Consider the following 19694-nt stretch of genomic DNA (forward strand, 5'->3'; position numbering starts at 1 on the left):
TCCAGAATAGTAATAACAAGAATCTATAATATTATAAAAGGAAGTGTTTGTCTGTCTGTCCGTCTGTCTGTCTGTCTGTCTGTCTGTCTGTCTGTCTGTCTGTCTGTCTGTCTGTCTGTCTGTCTGTGTGCTGTGCGCGATGCCCAGCAAAATCTACAGCACGTAGAGATCTGAAATTTTGAACATAGGTAGATGGAAAGGGGTCCGAATGCACCTCGAAGCCGGAATTTTCATTTTCGCTTTCGTTGGTGAGTTATGAATGAAAACCCATCGGAAAACGTGCATTGGGATATGACAATCCAACGTGCTGTCATCAATATTAAATGCATAGAGTCGCTGTCGCTAGGCAACGTACATAAGATAGGTAGAGAACACAATATTCAAGGAGCCATTTTACGTCTAGGACGTAGGAAGCTGATTTTGGTCTAATATGGTGTGAGGGCATATGACGGTGTTGATGATGATTCGTCCGTCGGATCGGGACGTTAAATATTGAGCTATTCGAGAGGAGTGGCATATGTGCCGGCGCCGGGTTTCATCCTCTTCATTCTTGCTATCATATATCATGTCATTCATTTCTTTCAACAAGCAACTTTTACAAGAATTACCCGATGTTCTACACAGTTACAAGTCTATCGACTACACAGCAGAGCTTCGAAAGACTTGGAGTCACCTGGAGTACCCTCGAACATCTTAGAGCGGACGATTGTGGCACCAATTATCCTTCTTAAGAATAAGAATCCTGCCCTCTGCAATGAACACGACTCTGAAACTGATGACTAATATTATTGAAGCCATTCTCATGATTGGGCATGCCGCGAGCGAAGTAATATTCATTCCTCGGATTCGAATAATTTCTTCGGATATACAGTTTAAGTTTAGATCTCTGCAGTGTTCAAAATAAAATATCTCTGTGTAATAATAAAGCAAGCATAATCTTCTTCTTCTTCTTACTAAATATAAAAATGGATGTATGCATGTATGTGTGTGTGTAAATGACACATCTCCTCCTAAACCACTGGAGCAATTTCATCCAAACTTGGTACACTTAAGACTTATTATCTGGAGACGAGCACTGGGAGGGGGGGATTAAGCCATCCGTAGCTCCCTTAGGGGTGGGGGTCGGGGGGGGGCAAGGTATAAAAATAATCGAAAAAAGTGCCGAATCCAAAGTTTTCAGGGTCGCTGAGATGAACAGTGACACTCCCCATTTTTCAAATGTCAAAGTTCAGCTCCCTTTTGCAAGGGGGGGGTGAGGGGGAGTGATATAAAAAATTAAACGAAAATAATGTCGAATACATAGTTTTCGGGGGTCGCCGAAGTGAATTGTATACTCTGGATTTTTAGTATCAGGAAACAAACAACGTGGGGGTAAGAAATCCCAGGAACCCTTAGGGGCGGGGGGGGGGCGATGGGGTCAGATAAACAAATTAACGAAAATAATGTCGAATCCATACTTTTGGGGGTCGCTGAGATGAATAGTGACACTCCGGATTTTTTTTTAAAGTTCAAGTTCAACCCCCTTTGGGGTGGGGGCGAGGGGAGTGATATATAACATTAAAAGAAAATAGTGTCGAATACATAGTTTTCGGGCTCGCCGGGGTGAATTGTACACTCCGGATTTTTTGTATCAGGAGACAAACCACGTGGGGGTAAGACAGACCAGGAACTCTTAGGGGCAGGGGGGGCGAGGGGGCTGAGATATAAAAATCATCGAAAATAGTGTCGAATCCATACTTTTCGGGGTCGCTGAGATGAACAGTGACACTCCGGAATTTTTTAAAGTCCAAGTTCAGGCCCCTTTGTGGTGGGGGGCGATGGGAGAGTGATATATAGAAATAATAATGATATATAGAAATAATAGTGTCGAATACATAGTCGCTGAGGTGAATAGTGACACTCCGAAATTTTTAGTATCAGGAGACAAACCACATGGGGGTAAAACACCCCAGGAACCCTTAGGGGCGGCGGGGGGGGCAACGGGACTGAGATATTCAAATCATAGAAAGTAGTGTCGAATCCATACTTCTCGGGGCCGCTGAGATGAATAGTAACATTCCGATTTTTTAAAACTCAAAGTTTAGCCCCCTTTAGGGTGGGGGAAGGGGGAGTGAGATATAATAGTAATCGAATATACTGCCGAATCCATAGTTTTCCGGGTCGCTGAGATTAATAGTAACATTCCGGATGTTTAAAGTCTAACTTCAGCCCCCTTTGGCATAGGGGGTGAGAAAGGGTGAAAAAATAAATTGTTAGAAATGACCGAGATAATGGACGTGTGTATGTTCCAGTATGACTTTCAAGTATGACTTACTACCTGGAAAACGTACTGTGGGAGTAGGACGTCCCTAGAACCACTAGGGAAGCGGATAAAATATTATCCACACTAATAAATGGAAGTCTGTTTGGCGCGATCTATATGTACTATGTATATGTATATATATAAATTAAGGCATAAAAATGAAAACAGACGTAAATTAGTGAGACCATTCTAGGCATTTTAGAAATGTAAAACTTTGTACCAGACAATCTGATGACTTCAGGATCCCTAGAAAAATCTCAAATTCTCATCGTTCTCTGAGGGGTACATGCTGGGAGTTTCAAACCTGCATAAGAACACAGTCGGTGATATTTATCCAGAACCTACAGCTTAAAAGTTTACTTAAAGTCCTGATGTTTAACCCACTCCCCCATATCAAGATCCCAGCACAATCTCCCAGACAAGTTAGAAAATTGAAATTTTGCAAAATTATAGCTTTTAGCATGTAACCGACGGAAAATGTACGAGATGTTTAAAATTTTTTTTTACCCCCGAAAAATATCGAAATATGGAGGCAATTTTTAATGACGGTGCAGTCCTTCCTTTCGATGTACTTCGTGGCTAAACGGTAAGTCGTATCACAAAACGGATGGCACAATCTCCGTTCAATTTGGAGTGATCTACAACTTCTGTCCTATGACCTTTTGTCGTATTTCTATCCCTTATACATTACATTTTTCTCTATTTATGGATTTACCTAAATTTTGCACTTTGTACACGTACAATTGATGGTTTGGTTCACTTATAGGAAAGATGGGATCATCAAATTCTACACGAATATTGGCCCACCCAGTAGACATATGTGAGCCAAATTCTATGTTTGAAGCTGTCGCATAAGTATCTGAAAAGTAATGCACTGTGTGGAAATCTTACACAAATTTCACCCTATTCAACGTTTCTTAAACATAATGAATTGTGGTAGACAAGTGCACCTGTCGTTATCATCACAACTCCACAACTCGCACTTTACATTGGAAACATCGTCTGCGGACCTCTCTATGCTTTTTCTCGGATAACGCCAATTTACATGCAATTTAAAAATTATTATTAACTTCATGTACAGTAATTTACTTCGATATCCGTATACAATCTGGAATACCGTAGCGAAGCACGGGTACAATTGCTAGTAATAATACAATATTGTTTCGGCTGTCAATATAAGAAGACACCGTCTGACTCTTTGGTGGCTGTTTAATATTACACTAACTCACATTAGGTTTTCGGCAACTATGGAGCGGTAAAAAGGAGGAAGTGGCCGAGGCCTTAACTAAGGTACAGTTCTAGTAGTTGACTGGTGTAAAAATGGCAAGCCACGGAAAACCATCCTCAGGACTGCCAACAGTGGGACTCGAATGCAAGTTCGCGGCTATATGGCCCATAATACACAGCCAACCCGCTCAGTCCACTTGGCTTACTTGCAGGTACACGTTCTATCTTCACTAAGAGGTGCTTGCTACTGTTGTTAAGGATAATCAGGACTAGAAGAACCGAAAGTGGGAACTACGACGTAGATTTTCAAAATTATTTTTAGACAGGTATTCACAACAAGGAACTTCAAGTGCCATGCAAGGTTCCGCAGTCCCTAGCGATCTCCCTAAAGTACCCCTTTCTTCGGCTAATTTGAAGAGTTATTCGGTGTTGTGGATACCGTTCCAATGTTTGAAGGTTTGGAGCTATGGCATCTACTAGTTGCTCGTTTTCCTTCTATCTTGCCTTGTAATATAAATGGATATCGTAGTCTGTTCTTTCTACTCCTTAGAACATGGCCTAAATAAGCTGTTTTCCTGGTGTTGATGATAACAATGTTTGCTAGCTATCTACTCCTTAAAGCAACTTTGACCAGATATAGCACTTCAACAAAGGATAGAACGATTAAATCTGCACCACAGTTGTTTATCATTGAACACAAGAAGACGGGGAGCTCAATGCAATGAATCTTTTCGAAGACTTATACAGGTTACCAAAGACCGAATCTCTTTCCTTGCACCGGTTTAAAATTAATTTGTAGACTTAAGGGCTGAATATATCCAACTATAAATGATCAGCGAACTGGCCTCCAATTCAAAGGGTCTCACGTTCCATTCCCGGCCGGGACGGAGATTTTAACATTGTACGGTTAATTCTGGCTAGGTGAGTGGGTGTTTACGTTCGTCTTCAACACTCCTATATATATTTACATACAATTAATTACACTACCAATCACCGAGCGAGTTGGCCGTGTGGTTAGCGTCACGTAGCTGTGAGCTTACATTCGGGAGATAGTGGGTTCGATCCCAGCTTTTGGCAGCCCTGAAGATAGTTTTCCATGGTTTCCGATTTTCACATCAGGCAAATGCTGGGGATATACTTTAATTAAGGCCACGGCCGCTTTTTTCACCCTCCTAGCCCGTCGTCACCATAAGACCTATCTTTGTCTGTGTGACGTAGGGCAAAATTGTAAAAATTACAAACAAACAAACAAACAAACAAACAAACAAACAAACAAACAAACAAACAAACAAAAACAAACAAACAAAAAACAACTACCAATCACCACAGAAACACGCTGTAGTGAATATTAGAGATTGACAACAGTACGTGAGTCTACACCCGCTGCACGAGTCCATCCTGTGCATGCCAGAGCTTCATCTTCATTGCGAAAAACGCCGGAATTTTCATGAAACACGTTCGAATTGGACACGTAGACGTCGGAAGTGGCTCTTCCGACCCGCCAGTGTTTATGCTGTCGTCAGTAGGTATACAATAGAACACTACTAACCCCGTTCCAAAAGTGACTTATTCGAAAAGTATACTTCAAAGGTCATTAAAATGGCATTGTTTTTTTTATTTTGCTAGTTGTTTTAAGTCGCACCGACACAGACAGGTCTTACGGCGACGATGGGACAGGAAAGGGCTAGGAGTGGGAAGGAAGCGGCCGTGGCCTTTATTAAGGTACAGCCCCAGCATTTGCCTGGTGTGAAAATGGGTAAACCACGGAAAACCATTTTCAGGACTGCCGACAGTGGGGTTCGAACCTACTATCTCCCGAATACTGGATACTGGCCGCACTTAAGCGACTGCGGCTATCGAGCTCGGTAAATGGCATTGGGGAACAAAGAACAGGCGAAGGCAAAACTAAATGAAAATGTTTATGTTTTACGAAATGTTTCAGATAGTTCAACTTCAGTTTCGACTGTTTTCCCGAATTCTGCATCCCCTGAAAAATGCACGTGTTTAGGGTTACCAGACGTCCGTATTTACCAGGACATGCCCTTAATTTTAGCGTCTGTCCTGGCGTCCGTATTTATGTTTCAATTATTTGCAGATTGTCCGTATTTTCGTCTAATAATGTTAAAATGAACTTTTTCCAACTGGAAACACATTTTCGTAAACTTAGACTCGCTTATTTCATAACCTTTGACCTCAGCTGCAGCATGAAATTTTTAAATTCCTGTAGTCTTTGACTAACTTAGTATATTATCGCTAGTCGAAGTCGATAGTCGAAGTTGGCGGTAGCATACGGAAACGGAAGCTAAAGACAAATAATTTTCGTCCATATTACTGCTTAGTTGTGCCACAATCCTTCTGATCTACTCTACAATATCTCTTGTAATCTGTCGGTACGTTAAATGTACAATGGGGAAAGGAAAGTGTAAGTTCACTGCTGAATTGGAGAAAAGATAGAAATGCTTCAAAAAGGGCCACACCGACGAAGAAGCCATATGTCTAGTGTGAAAACCAGGAACGTACGTTTGTGGCTAATCGTAGAGCTATGGATTTAGAAAGTCACATTACAACGGGAAAACATAAAGTGCATCAACTTCAACTTCAAATAATGTCTTGACAGTTTTCAAAAAGAACACATCACTAAACGAAAATGCGATTGCTGCAGAGGGAGTTCTTATGTACCACAATGCTTTTCATCATGGGAGCTACAAAACTATGGATTGTATGTCTAAGTTTCGATCTAAATTATTTCCTGATTCTGAAAGAGGGAAAAATATTCACTGTGCTCGTACAAAGTCTGAGGCCATTGTTAATAATGTACTTGGACCTCACTGTGTAGAAAGTTCCATTAAACAAGTCAAAGACGTATCATACATTGGTGTTTGAACGGATGACAGCAATCACGGGAATATAAAACTGTTTCCTGTGCTCATGCAGTATTTAGACTATAGGAATGGAGGGCAGCAAGCAAAGTTAATTGACCTGCGCAGTGTTAGTAATGATAAAGCTGCAAAAATCTCTTCAGTGGTGTTAAATGTCCTGCAACAATCTGGAATTTCGGAGAAGTGCATTGCGTTTGGAGGAGATAACTGCAATACGAATTTTGGTGGCCTGATAAGAAGAGGAGACAATAATGTATTTTATAACCTCAAATCTCAACTTAATGAAACCTTGATTGGAGTACGCAGCCCAGAACACGTGTTCAACATGGAGTTGATTTATTGTCGATTGACTTTGAAGGCATTGTGTTAAAAGTGTTCAACTACTTTTCTACATTCACCATAAGGAATGAAGAGCTCAAAACTTTTTGTGAATTTGTTGATGTGAATTACAAATCCCTATTGAAGCATACAAAGACTCGTTGGTTGTCACTTTTTCCAGCTGTTGAAAGGATGCTTGAACTGTATCCAGCACTTCGGTCTTATTTTCTATCTGTGGATAACCCACTAACAATTTTGAACAAGTTTTTCACCAATAACTTAAGAGAAATGTATTTAATAATTTGCCAGTCTTTAATGTCAATCTTTCAAGAGCACATTCTTCATGTTGAAAAGGAGAATAATTCCATTATTGAAGTGAAACAGGCACTTGAAGAAACTGTTGGCATTTTACATGCTCGTTTTTCAAATAATTTTGTTCCTTTGAAAGTGAGAGAAATGATGAAAACTTTGAAGGAGGAAGGGTTGCAGGAAGACAGTGATTCCTTCATAAAAGAAGTCCATGATGTATATAATGCATGCCTGGAGTACCTTGGAAAATGGTTACAACCACTTGAAGAAGTCAGTACTTTTAAATGGATGACCTTAACTTCAGATTTCAATTGGACTGACCTTGAAGATACTGTTAAATATCTTAATGCTAAAGGTGTACAGATTGATGATGTTACATTATTTGACCAATTTGTACATTTTCAAAACTATGTTGAAGTGCAAAGGCAGAATGAAAATTTATTGAAGGAACCAGTCCATAAAAAATGGGTTGCTTTTCTAAACAGTGTCAATATTACATGTTCTTCCGAGCTACTGAAATTGGCAGAAGTGTATTTTGTAATTCCTGCACATAATGCTAACGTAGAAAGAATTTTTTCTTTAATAAATGCACAGTGGACCAAAGAAAGAAATAGGTTAAGTGTTGATTCTGTGAAATGGTTGGTGTCAGTGAAATTTAACATGAAAGACTTCACTTGTAACCAGTTTTAAAAGACAATAAGGAGTTTCTCAATAAAATAAGTAGCTCTGATAAGTACAATCAGCATGAATAAGGTGTCAGTGACATTTCTGCTTTCGAGACTTCACTTGTGGCCAAGCAATATGAATAAGGTACGCTAAATAAATGGTTTTAACAAAACAATTAAGCAATTTTAATGCTGTCCAGGTTTTGTTCTGCTTTTTGAACTCAAAAGTCCTGCTTTCGAGCCGTTGTCATCTGGTAACCCTACACGTGTTAGTTATATCTAATGTCTGCGATGTCTTGTCATATTAACATACGAAAGTAGTTCCACTTCTTCTTGCATTTGCATAAAAAGCAGACAGTGACATTTAGCCCTGAAAAGCACATTATTGAGCATAATATACAGTAAATTCCTCAGAATGCATGTCATTTAGAATCATATATTTAGTGACAATTTTCGATGCTAATAGTTTTTTCTATTATCTTCGGTTTACATATTCACAAATGCATTTTAAATGTTTGTGTACATAGCTGTGAATAAATAATACACAATATATCCTTTATGTAATGCCATTTGAAGAACGAGGAATAGAATTCTGCAGTTTACGTGAATGTTGTGGGAAATACAGAATTATAAACACACTGTAAATTTTTTGACTTAGGTTTGCAAACATTGTTGTTGCAACATAAGTATTCTTTGCTATCTTTATTTTTAAAGTGTTGTTGTGATGTGAATAAAGAGTTGTAGATATATTTTGCTTGGTAGACTGATGAAATGCAGGGTCTTTCACTCAAAGTGGGGCCGGCCGGTCGACTGGCGCAGCGCAGCAAGTAGATGGGCGAGCTGAAGGTCAGACGATCACATGGCAACTCGCTGAGCTTGGGGTCGGTAGAGCACCCGTATGAATCGCGTGTAAATAACAAGCACACATAATAACGCATATTCAAAGTAAAATAACTCCTCACCTTGTCACAAAAGACGTTGAAAGACCCTGTATAAAATCTAAGAAACTCTGTAAAAACCGGTGATAGTGATTGTGTTCGTAACACGCTCCCTTCGGGTGGATGACTCACTCACGACCAACAGGCAGGAGTGCAACTGCCACCCGTTGCTAAAGTTTCCCCAAGTACGGTGAGCGTGAGTATCAGCTGTTTTTGATACTCCACATAAGGATCGTGTCAGGAAGGGCATCCGGCCGTAAAACTGTGCCAAATCGTAATCACGTTCCGACCCCAATAAATTGGGAATAATACCAAGAAGATAAAGAAAAGCAGTTAACATCTTTCTGATGTGAAAGGAGGGGTGGGAGGCCATCAATATTGGTGAGTGGCGAAAACATTGTTGGTGTAGATAAAACAGCGCGGGAAAGTCCTCTAGTGACATACCAGAAAAAATGACGCAGCATTCGAAGTTGGATGAGGGAGTTTTGTAAAAGTATTCTAGCCTACCTAGGTACAGACACTTTGGTGGCAATAAGATTTCATCACGATAGGTGCCTGACGAACTTCGGGAAGCCCAGAAGGATATTTAGATTAAATAGAGCCAAGAAGTGCTTCAGCGCTTCGAAAATGACACCTCTCACCATGTTTTTGGGATAATAACAGGCTATGAAACGTAGATTTACAAGTATGAATAACAAACAAGGCGTTAGTGTTCAGTTAGGCTCCTCCCCAATGAGAATCCTTCTGTAAAAGTCAAAAGCGAAGGGAATAGGGTGATGTTTCTTGCTAGGAGTGGTCGTGTAGCAACCTAGCACTTGATACACAAGGAATAAGAATTGCACTGTGGTAAAAAATAGTTCAGTTTCTCCCCCACAAGTGTTTCAAAAGCGAGTGATAGAGAATCTTGGGTGGGAAATGCTGAAAGAAAAGAGTTATATAACCAGGACCGACAATTCACGTAAAGTAAAAGCCAGACCTCAAATAACTATGGAAAATATTTCTTTTTAATGCTGCTGTCTTAGAGCCTTTTCCGAAGAATGTAAGATGCTTAAAGAAAAGGCTCCACTATGCGAAATTTTGTGCGTAAATATCTAATGAGGGTGTTGTATCTACAATATTAAGCTAATTGTAAGTCATTTTATCGCTCGATTTGAGGTATTGGAAATATATAAGTTATCTCTGAATTTGTATGTTATTGCGTTGTAACTGGTATACTATAAAAACCAAACTCCATTGCACTTCAGCTCTGATGAACCTTGGCCTACCAAATCGCAAATGGGAAATATCCCGGTGGCAATGGTGATACAACAAGTACTGTAGTGTAATAATAAAGTAAAAAACCAAACCAAACCAAACCCCATGGCACTACAGCCCTTGAAGGGCCTTGGCCTACCAAGCGACCGCTGCTCAGCCCGAAGGCCTGCAGATTACGAGGTGTCGTGTGGTCAGCACGACGAATCCTCTCGGCCGTTATTCTTGGCTTTCTAGACCGGGGCCGCTATCTCACCGTCAGCTAGTTCCTCAATTCTAATCACGTAGGCTGAGTGGACCTCGAACCAGCCCTCAGGTCCAGGTAAAAATCCCTGACCTGGCCGGGAATCGAACCCGGGGCCTCCGGGTGAGAGGCAGGCACGCTACCCCTACACCACGGGGCCGGCAATAATAAAGTAAACATAATTACACAACAACGACAAACAAACAAACAAACAACAAGAGTACAACAAGCAATTACATGGAAAGGAAATTTTACAAGAAAATCTACTAGTTTAACTTTCTAAATCCAGCATCATCATATACAAATTCACATACAGCTTAAGTGTTTCCAGTACTATACACTATGGCTTACAATACTATAGGTTGAGCCCAGCTTAACACTACAAGTGATGATAAAGTAAACTTAAAACATAACTAACCAACAACAACAAAAACAACTGGAGTACAGCAAGCAATTCCACGGAAAAAAAATATTACAATAAATAATACCAACATTACAAATCCAGCATCATCGTATAAAATAAAATTTCATACACAACTTAAGTATTTCCAGTGCTAACCACTACGGCTTACAATATTATAGGTTGAGCTTGCTACTAGCTTAACCTTACAATGCTAATAAAGTAATGTTAAAAGCATAATTATCTTACAACAAGAACAACAACAACAACAGTAGAAAAAGCAATTACATGGAAAGTAAATATTTCAAGAAATACTACTAGTTTAGTCCGCCTCTGTGGTGTAGTGGTTAGCGTGATTAGCTGCCACCCCCGGAGGTCCGGGTTCGATTCCCTGCTCTGCCACGAAATTTGAAAAGTGGTACGAGGGCTGGAACGGGGTTCACTCAGCCTCGGGAGGTCAACTGAGTAGAGGTGGGTTCAATTCCCACCTCAGCCATCCTCGAAGTGGTTTTCCGTGGTTTCCCCACTTCACCTCCAAGCGAATGCCGGGATGGTACCTAACTTAAGGCCACGGCCGCTTCTTTCCCTCATCCTTGCCTATCCCCTCCAATCTTCCCATCCCCCTACAAGGCGCCTGTTCACCATAGCAGGTGAGGCCGCCTGGGCGAGGTACTAGTCATACTCCCCAGTTGTATCCCCCGACCAAGAGTCTGAAGCTCCAGGACACTGCCCTTGAGGCGGTAGAGGTGGGATCCCTCGCTGAGTCCGAGGGAAAAGCCGGACCTGGAGGGTAAGCAGATGATGATGATGATGATGATACTACTAGTTTAACTTTCTAAATCCAGCATCATCATATACAAATTCGCACAAAACTTAAGTATTCCCTAGTGCTTAACACTACAGCTTACAATACTATAGGTTGAACTTACTACTAGCTTAACATTACAAGTGATAATATAGTCAAAATCATTGGAAATTACCCAACAACAACAACAACAACATGAGTACATCAAGCAATTCCCTGGAAAGAGCATACCACAAAAAAACTACTAACTTAGTTTCACAATCCAAACTCAGCAGAAAATCACAAATTCAGTGTCCGTAATTTACAACTTCTACTTTTCACTTTACACTAGAACTAGTTGTCTTCTTAAATGACTTGATATCGGAAGGGAATCTATCAAAGACTGCTGCAAGTAATTTATTCTAATCCCTCATGGTCCTGTTTACGACCGAAAACTTGCCCACGTCCGTATGCTGGTTTCTGGCCCTAGTTTTATGCTTATGATCATTTCTCAATAAGTGTGAGGGAGGTTCCGCCACTGCTCAGCCCGAAGACCTGCAGGCTACGAGGTGACGCACGGCCGGTGTGACGTATCTTCTCAGCGGTTATTCTTGATTTTCTAGACCGATGATAGCTCCTCAATTGTAATCACGTAGGCTGAGTTGATCTTGAATCAACCTTAAGGTCCACGTCTTGTTCTTGTTGAGCGCACGTTATAAATGTTGTATTCCTACACTTGTTGTTGAACGTTATTTTTGGACGTACGGTATTAGACAACTAGTTGAGGCATTTCTCTTAGAGAACAAATCGTATGACGGAACCGCTTCCAAATTTCTACGTTGTTTCTGTGGCGCTGCAAAGCCTTAGAGGTAATTTATAACCAGGTTATTCATAAAACAGCAAGACGTGGGATCTGCATTAAGGCCCTAGAGAATGAAATCAGACGACTGATACGCGGAATTAATAGAGGTGGAGACACAACGAGTGCTTCTGAATTTCTTACGCCGATGCGACTTTTGTATCGTAAGGACAGATTTCATTCTCAACAGCTGCTTTGATAAAAAGTAAGATGTAAATCAGTTTTAAACTTCATTCATGATTAACTTTAAACTAATAATTTAAACCTACCGTAATAAAAGTGAATGCTTACCCGCGCTGTTACAGCTCACTGGCGGATAATCTGTACCCGCGACGTTCCCTGCATGGTGCGTTAACTTTTCGCTGCCTCTCCCCGCACTACTGTACATTCTCACTCAGATTTCTCCAACATGCAGGATGTCCGACTCGTTGGCTGAATGGTAAGCGTACTAGCCTTCGGTTCAGAGGGTCCCGGGTTCGATTCCCGGTCGGGTCGGGGACTTTAACCTTCATTGGTTAATTCCAAGGCCACGGGGGCTGGGTGTTTGTGCTTTCCTCAGGATCCCTGCAACTACACATGGCAGATGCCACCCACCCTCATCGGAGGTTCTGCCTTACAAGGGCTGCACTCGACTAGAAATAGTCACACGAAATTAAAAATCATGAAAGATATTTGTTATTAATAATTTTAAAAAGTTCCAGGATAATAGCCAATAATTGGGTTCAGAGACTCCTGCTTCATTGTGACAAAGTTCCAGCACACACTCTCCATTTCACATTGGGCTTGACAATGGAAATTCCAGTATAGCTGCTAACCCGTCCCTCTTACATTGCGAACATAGCACTCTTTGACTTCTGCTTAGTCTCCATACACAAGAACATTTTGTATCCGGACCTTATTAATCTGGATTTCTGGTTTTTAAAATCTTGGATAAAGTGGATAGAGATCACTGGACCCATGTTTCAAGGTACCGTTGCCTTGAAAAGTCAGTCTAGGTCTGTCCGTTACAGAATTCAAAATCTGTATTGTTACTTTGAGTTTTTGTGAGTGAAATGGCATCGAAGTGGAAGAAGGAGATTATTTAGGTATGAACATAAAGTTGTAAGCATTAAACAGAATAGATAATGGAAAACTACTGGAAAAATATAGCTGCAGAATGTGGCGTTGTGACATCAGATCTGTTTCACTGGAATAAGAACGAAAATAAATTAGTGACTTTTTCCAAATGATGACTAAAAACATTTTATAAAACTACAGTACGACAACGAAAGCAAGAAATAAATTCTCAGATGACGCATTATTAGTTTCATCTGGTGAAAAATGCACGGTGATCCGATATCCGGGTTGACGAAAATGAAAACCTACAACCTGTTTTCCAGTCTTTGACCGGGTCAGGTATGTAATGAATGAACCATATATAGGCTATTATTACTATGGGGTCGCCACTCCCACAGTGATTTATTATGACTGATAAATGCTATGAAATTAATGATAATGGAGAGTGTTGCTGGAATGAAAGATAACAGGGAAAACGGAAGTACCCGGAGAAAAAGCTGCCTCACCTCCGCTTTGTCCAGCACAAATCTCCCATTTAGTGACCGGGATTTGAACCACGGTATCCAGTGGTGAGACGCCGACGCGCTGCCGTCTGACCTACGGAGGCTCTTCATCCGGGCTGATCTTGCTGGAAAAAGTTTTAAACTTAAACAGTAAGCTCCCAGGTGGAGATCGTAAATTCGCAGCCGGTCAGGGTTAATTAGAAACGTGGAAAACTAATCATGGTGTACGTCAGTTTTCAATGACCGGTGATAATTTTCTTGGTGAGAAAAATAAATATAAGTTATTCCCCCCCCCCCAAAAAAAAACAAATGGGTACAGTAGTGAATTCAAGTGCATAGAAAGTGTTGTTTAATTTCTCGTTTGTGTCAAAATAAAGGTACGTGTATACTATATTTGTACTCATTTCCTGATTATCCGGATATTTATTAATAGCGATCACTTCCAGTCGCATCTACATTGGATGAACGAAGTTCTTGTTTACTGAAAAACAGACTGCGACGGATCTGATTCGTAAGCCTGGAAGATTCAGACATGGTGTATATGGAGGAAATAAATGCTGTAGATGTAAACACGTGTCCACATGCTGAGGTGACTAATCCTTACGGGGCGGAGATGCTGTAGATGAAAGCGAGTGACATCAACATGGTTCATGAGAATGGAAAGAAGCTTAGAGGCTAAAAGGGGGTATTTTGAGAAGATGCAAATATAGCTTTTCGGTTACAAATAATATCTGCATGGTACCTCTGAATTATTTGATTGGTCCTCTAGATGTATTTCGCCAAATGATCAACTCATTTTTTCATCAGGGTTCTTCATGTGCCGTCACTAATGACATGACGTGCTATGGATTTTACGGTTTTCAAAACCCCACAGACCACCTTCGGGAGACATCAGTTTATAGCCCGCTAACCACTAGACCAGTCCGGTGTAGGGGGCAACGCGTCCGCCTGTCAGCCGGCGGTTTTTAATTGTAAATGACTAATATCCGCCTCTGTGGTGTAGTGGTTAGTGTGATTAGCTGCCACCCCCAGACGCCCGGGTTCGATTCCCGGCTCTGCCACGAAATTTGAAAAGTGGTACGAGGGATGGAACGGGGTCCACTCAGCCTCGGGAGGTCAAATGAGTAGAGGTGGGTTCGATTCCCACCTCAGCCATCCTCGAAGTGGTTTTCCGTGGTTTCCCACTTCTCCTCCAGGCAAATGCCGGGATGGTACCTAACTTAAGGTCACGGCCGCTTCTTTCCCTCTTCCTTGTCTATCCCTTCCCATCTTCCCATCCCCCACCAAGGCCCCGATTCAGCATAGCAGGTGAAGCCGCCTGGGCGAGGTACTGGTCATCCTCCCCAGTTGTATATTCTGACCCAATGTCTCACGCTCCAGGACACTGCCTTTGAGGCGGTAGGGGTGCGATCCCTCGCTGAATCCGAGGGAAATGCCAATCCTGGAGGGTAAGCAGATTAAGAAAGAAATGACTAATATCCCTGGCCTGGGAACTGGGTGTTTGTGTCGTCCTTAACGTTCCTTTCCTCACACTCAACACTGTACACTTCCGCAATTTCCAAATACACGCAGGTTCATAACATATGGTGCAAAGTAGGGGCAAAATATCTTCTTAGGTCGACGCCACGAATAAATAGCATTAATAAACAAAAAAACCCACTAGACTAGACTAAAAAGGAACGAAGGAACACAAAGGGACAAGTATTGCATGATAAATTGGTATGAGTTAGAAACACAGAAGCGAAACATGCTACGCACAACCTCATACTTCGTAGTTTAGCCATGGCATGTACTTATCTATAGATCGTGGTTATTACTGTTCATACTGAAACTAATAGGAAATTAAAACATTGTGCAGAGAAAATGTTAAAGTATGTTACTCAATGTTTATAAACAAGAGGGATCAACATGGGGTACCGCTCTCTCTGCCGCCAGTTGTTCAGATCCTAGATCTATGGGTAAAAGGTGATAATACTGAGTGTCACGATGTCAACCTACCATCATTAACGCTGGATTTCGTGACCAAGATCTAAAGATATCCGGTTAATTGTATTTTCATATAAATACTAATGAGATGACCTTTCAGATTAGAACAAAAAATGAATACGATATTAGTTCACGGCCATAGAAAAATTTATTTCCCTTGCAAACCTTACCTCTGATAAAAGAATTCCGTAGCATCCAGTCGCAACTACCATTACAATGATACAGAAGAAGAAAAATCCCGTAAGTACGTGTAATAGAGAGGGATTATAAATTCAATGGAGTAAACAAATCAATGCAAACGTTCCATAACTATTTCTGATCAATTTTATCATCAGAATCTTTTTATGTAAATAATACCTCTGACCATTATCTTACCAGATAACGGTACCTATTAGGCGATTTCTTCTTACTTCATTCATGAAAACGTTTCCTAACTTTATGCCTCCTTGAAAACTGCCTTAATAAATCAGACGAATTCCGTTGTAGCAGTTCTTTTCTGTTAGTATTTGCATTTTATGATTCAAAACAGAGTAGAAAGAATATCCTATCTGAAGGTGATTTCTGTAGATATTGAATATTAGAATATGGATTCTAGTGTTTGTATGTAGGTGATTATTATAGATATTCGTAATCAATATATCTTTAATTAATTTTTTAAAGTTTGTCTAACGTTGCAATTTTGAAGAGGAGAGGGGCGAATTTCTAGTAAAAGTACTATAAATAATAACGATTGACAACAGACAATAAAGGAACCAAACCACATTTAACAGATCACCGAAGATTAGTCAATGATTTGAAGTGAAACATCATCCGTTTGGCAATCATTAATGGAAATTTGATTTTAGTACTTTTATATGTACTATAACTAGTGAGAATTTTATCTCAATTCAACCTCGGAATTTGAATCGTATTCTGCAAACTGTAGTCACGATTATGACTTTCCATTGGTCACTATTTGCCGCGTAGTTTAGTGCATCATGTGGTCACTAGAAAGCGCTAGTAATGCCCCGTAGAGTAGAAACCAGATTAAGTAGACAGTCGGCAGACATGCGCTATCTCTCTTATAGCTCAAAAACACTTCGATTGCGATTATTTCTTCTTCTTCTTTGACATTTTAATAAGCTATTATCATAAAGAAATTAGTTATGCGTATAATAATAAAACCACCTTATAAAAACAAGTCTATGTTAACATTTGATCTCTCTCTGACTTCAATCTTGAACGAATGATTTGATTAAGTTCCTTTTCCTGACAATTCATCATTATTTATTTACAACATTTATGACATACGAGCTGATTCAAAAGGTTCTTCAGAAACAATAGTAGCCCATAGAAAGGTCGAAATACAAACAGGATCGTGTAATATATGATGAAACCTTGCGTCATTTGTACCTTTCTAAACAATGCAGAACTGACATTCAGTGAGGTTAGACACTGGACACTGAATGTCATTTACAGAAGCTGTTTGAACAGTTGTTTCTGACATTCTCAGGCTTGCCCTAAGGCAGGGTTTTGTCCTAGACTACACATTTCTATTCAAAAGTTCTTGTACTTGGTCCTTATTTTTGCTAGTTCAGTTTTTCCACAACCTTTTGAATCACCCGATATATTAGTAAAGAGATCAAACCTGCGACACATTTGCAGACATAGACAGAGATCAAATGATGAAATTTCATGTTATACGAATGAAATACACCGTGCATAATAATGCATTTCATAATTTCCTACTTACCATATGCTGAAGAAATGGATCTTACAACCCGCCCATCTTTCGACTACTACTTTCAACCTTAGACCACACGTACTGAGTCGCGATTCTCTTGATGAGCAATGCTTGAAGAGAGATACGACGATAACGTCTTCTTCCAACGTGTTTACATGTTACAGATAGCCGGTGATATGCTAATAGTTAACGATGCAGAAATGGCAAGACAAAGAAAGCACTGATGGATTTATTCACTTGAACACAAGTAAACGTTTCTGTTAAGTCCGGAACTTGGAGGTTACAAAAAAAGAAAGAAAAATAACTGGGCAAATCTTCGGGTAGCGAATAAAAAATAAGGAGGAGGCTTGCCTTTTATGCCCCCAAACAACAACGGTGGAGATAGCAATGAGGAACTTAGCCGCGGGAGTGGGATGCAGGAGTGGGGGCAGAAGAAGGGCGAGAGGGTAACGCGGGATTTTGTGACGTCACGACTGAGAGAGGAGGGGAGAGGGTGATCAGGAAGTCTGGGCCGTGACTCCGGGAGCTCACAGGCAACCAACATAACGGCAAACAAAACACTTTAGTGCCCAGCTCGCCATTTAATTTACTAACTCAGCTGGTCCCTCGTATTCCCCTAATGTCAAGGACATGCAGAATTTTATTTCACAGGCTGCTTTCACGAGTACAGAGTGGCTCATAAATGGCGTTGCGAACTCAATTTTAACGAAAGATTTATTATTTACTTTAGATTTAGATTACAGGGGTCAGAAAAGGATGGAACCTTTCAACCTTATTGTTCACTGTATACACGGTGTATGGGCCGATATTTTTAGGCTCGGTCCTGCCTGGCCTGATCTGAGCCGAATCGGAACCCAAGTACAAGTTAGGGGTGGTGATTTTTAGCGTTCTGAAATCAGAAATTTAGTATTTTGATTTGTACATTTAACATTTCTTAATATTTATACATTGGTAATTTAGTGTGCTATAGCGTTTTAAAAACATAATTTAAATCTGATAAGTAGGAAAATTTACTCCATGATGGTTGCCAAACTTCTGTTAGGAGAAGGTACCGGCAAAAAAATTATACATGGATCATTTTGTGAAAGGTACAAATTAGGAGGGAGGGATTATTTGGATAATAATAATAATAATAATAATAATAATAGTAATAATAATAATAATAATAATAATAATAATAATAATAATAATAATAATAATAATAATAATAATAAAGTCTATAGAACCACGTGGAACATGTACAACAAGAAATCAATATCTCGGAACGCTAAATTAAAACAATGTAACACTGTAATTGTCCGCCTATGTGGTTTGGTGGATAGTGTGATTAGCTGCCACCCCCGAAGGCCTGGGTTCGATCCCCGTCTGCCACTACATTTGAAAAGTGGTGTGAGGGCTGTAACGGGGTCCACTCAGCCTCAGGAGGTCAACTGAGTAGAGGGGGAGTGGTTGATGATTCCTTCCTCAGTGATCATTGAAGTGGTTTTCTGTGGTTTCCCACTTCTCCTCCAGGCAAACGCTGAGACTGTACCTAAGGCCACAGACGCTTCCTTCTTTCTTCCTTGTCTATCCCCCCTCCAATCTTCCCATCTCCCACAAGGTCACTGTTCAGCATAGCTGGTTAGGCCGCCTGGGCGAGGTACTGGTCGTCCTTCCCAGTTGTATCCCCGACACAAAGTCTCATGCTCCAGGACACTGCCCTTGAGGCTGAAGAGGTGGGATCCCTCGCTGAGTCCGAGGGAAAAACCGACCGTGGAGGGTAAACGGATAAAGAATAAGAAGAGGAAGGAAACCACCACCTCATGAACGAAAGATCAAAAGAAAAACCACAGCGAGAGGATGAAGAGATACAGGAGAGAGCCGAAAGCAAATTCATCTGGTAAATAAGATCAATCACGCTCCTTAGTTGGGCCTTAGCTAACGTGTGTAGTCATTTTGATTCGAGGCCATCTAGGCTGCCTGAATGTCAATTTCGATGTTGTGTTTTACTTCCCTAGACGACAGAGAAACCAGAACTCTGCTGGGTTTTAGTGATTTTTGTCGAATAGCCTATATGTCTTGGGACTCGGTGGCTGACAAATACCACTGAACCACGGGGGAGCTGTGGATATACAGCAAGCAGTTTGAGGTATGTCGATGACTTGGTCTTAACGGTAGACTGTACTGAAAGCCTGCACTCTAACATCAAGACTGTGATGATGATAGTCGGGAAGAAACTTGAGAGCACTGAATGTTACGCAGAGAACATAA

At 40.7% G+C, this 19694-nt stretch overlaps 1 protein-coding gene across 3 annotated transcripts in view; it reads right to left on the reverse strand.

Moving 5' to 3' along the window:
• The window catches only part of LOC136877168 (GTP-binding protein Di-Ras2), a 274902-nt gene that overhangs the window by 228803 nt on the left and 26405 nt on the right, over positions 1–19694 (reverse strand). For 2 of the 3 annotated variants that reach the window (XM_067150991.2, XM_067150985.2), the window contains exon 1: positions 17454–17677. The exons of the other annotated variant lie outside the window; for it this stretch is intronic. The gene's annotated coding sequence lies outside the window, so the exon portion shown is untranslated. Of the gene's footprint in view, positions 1–17453; positions 17678–19694 lie in introns of those variants that run through there. 3 annotated transcript variants of the gene reach the window in all.

This window comes from Anabrus simplex, chromosome 1 (genome assembly GCF_040414725.1).
Source record: "Anabrus simplex isolate iqAnaSimp1 chromosome 1, ASM4041472v1, whole genome shotgun sequence".
NCBI classification, from domain to species: domain Eukaryota; kingdom Metazoa; phylum Arthropoda; class Insecta; order Orthoptera; family Tettigoniidae; genus Anabrus; species Anabrus simplex.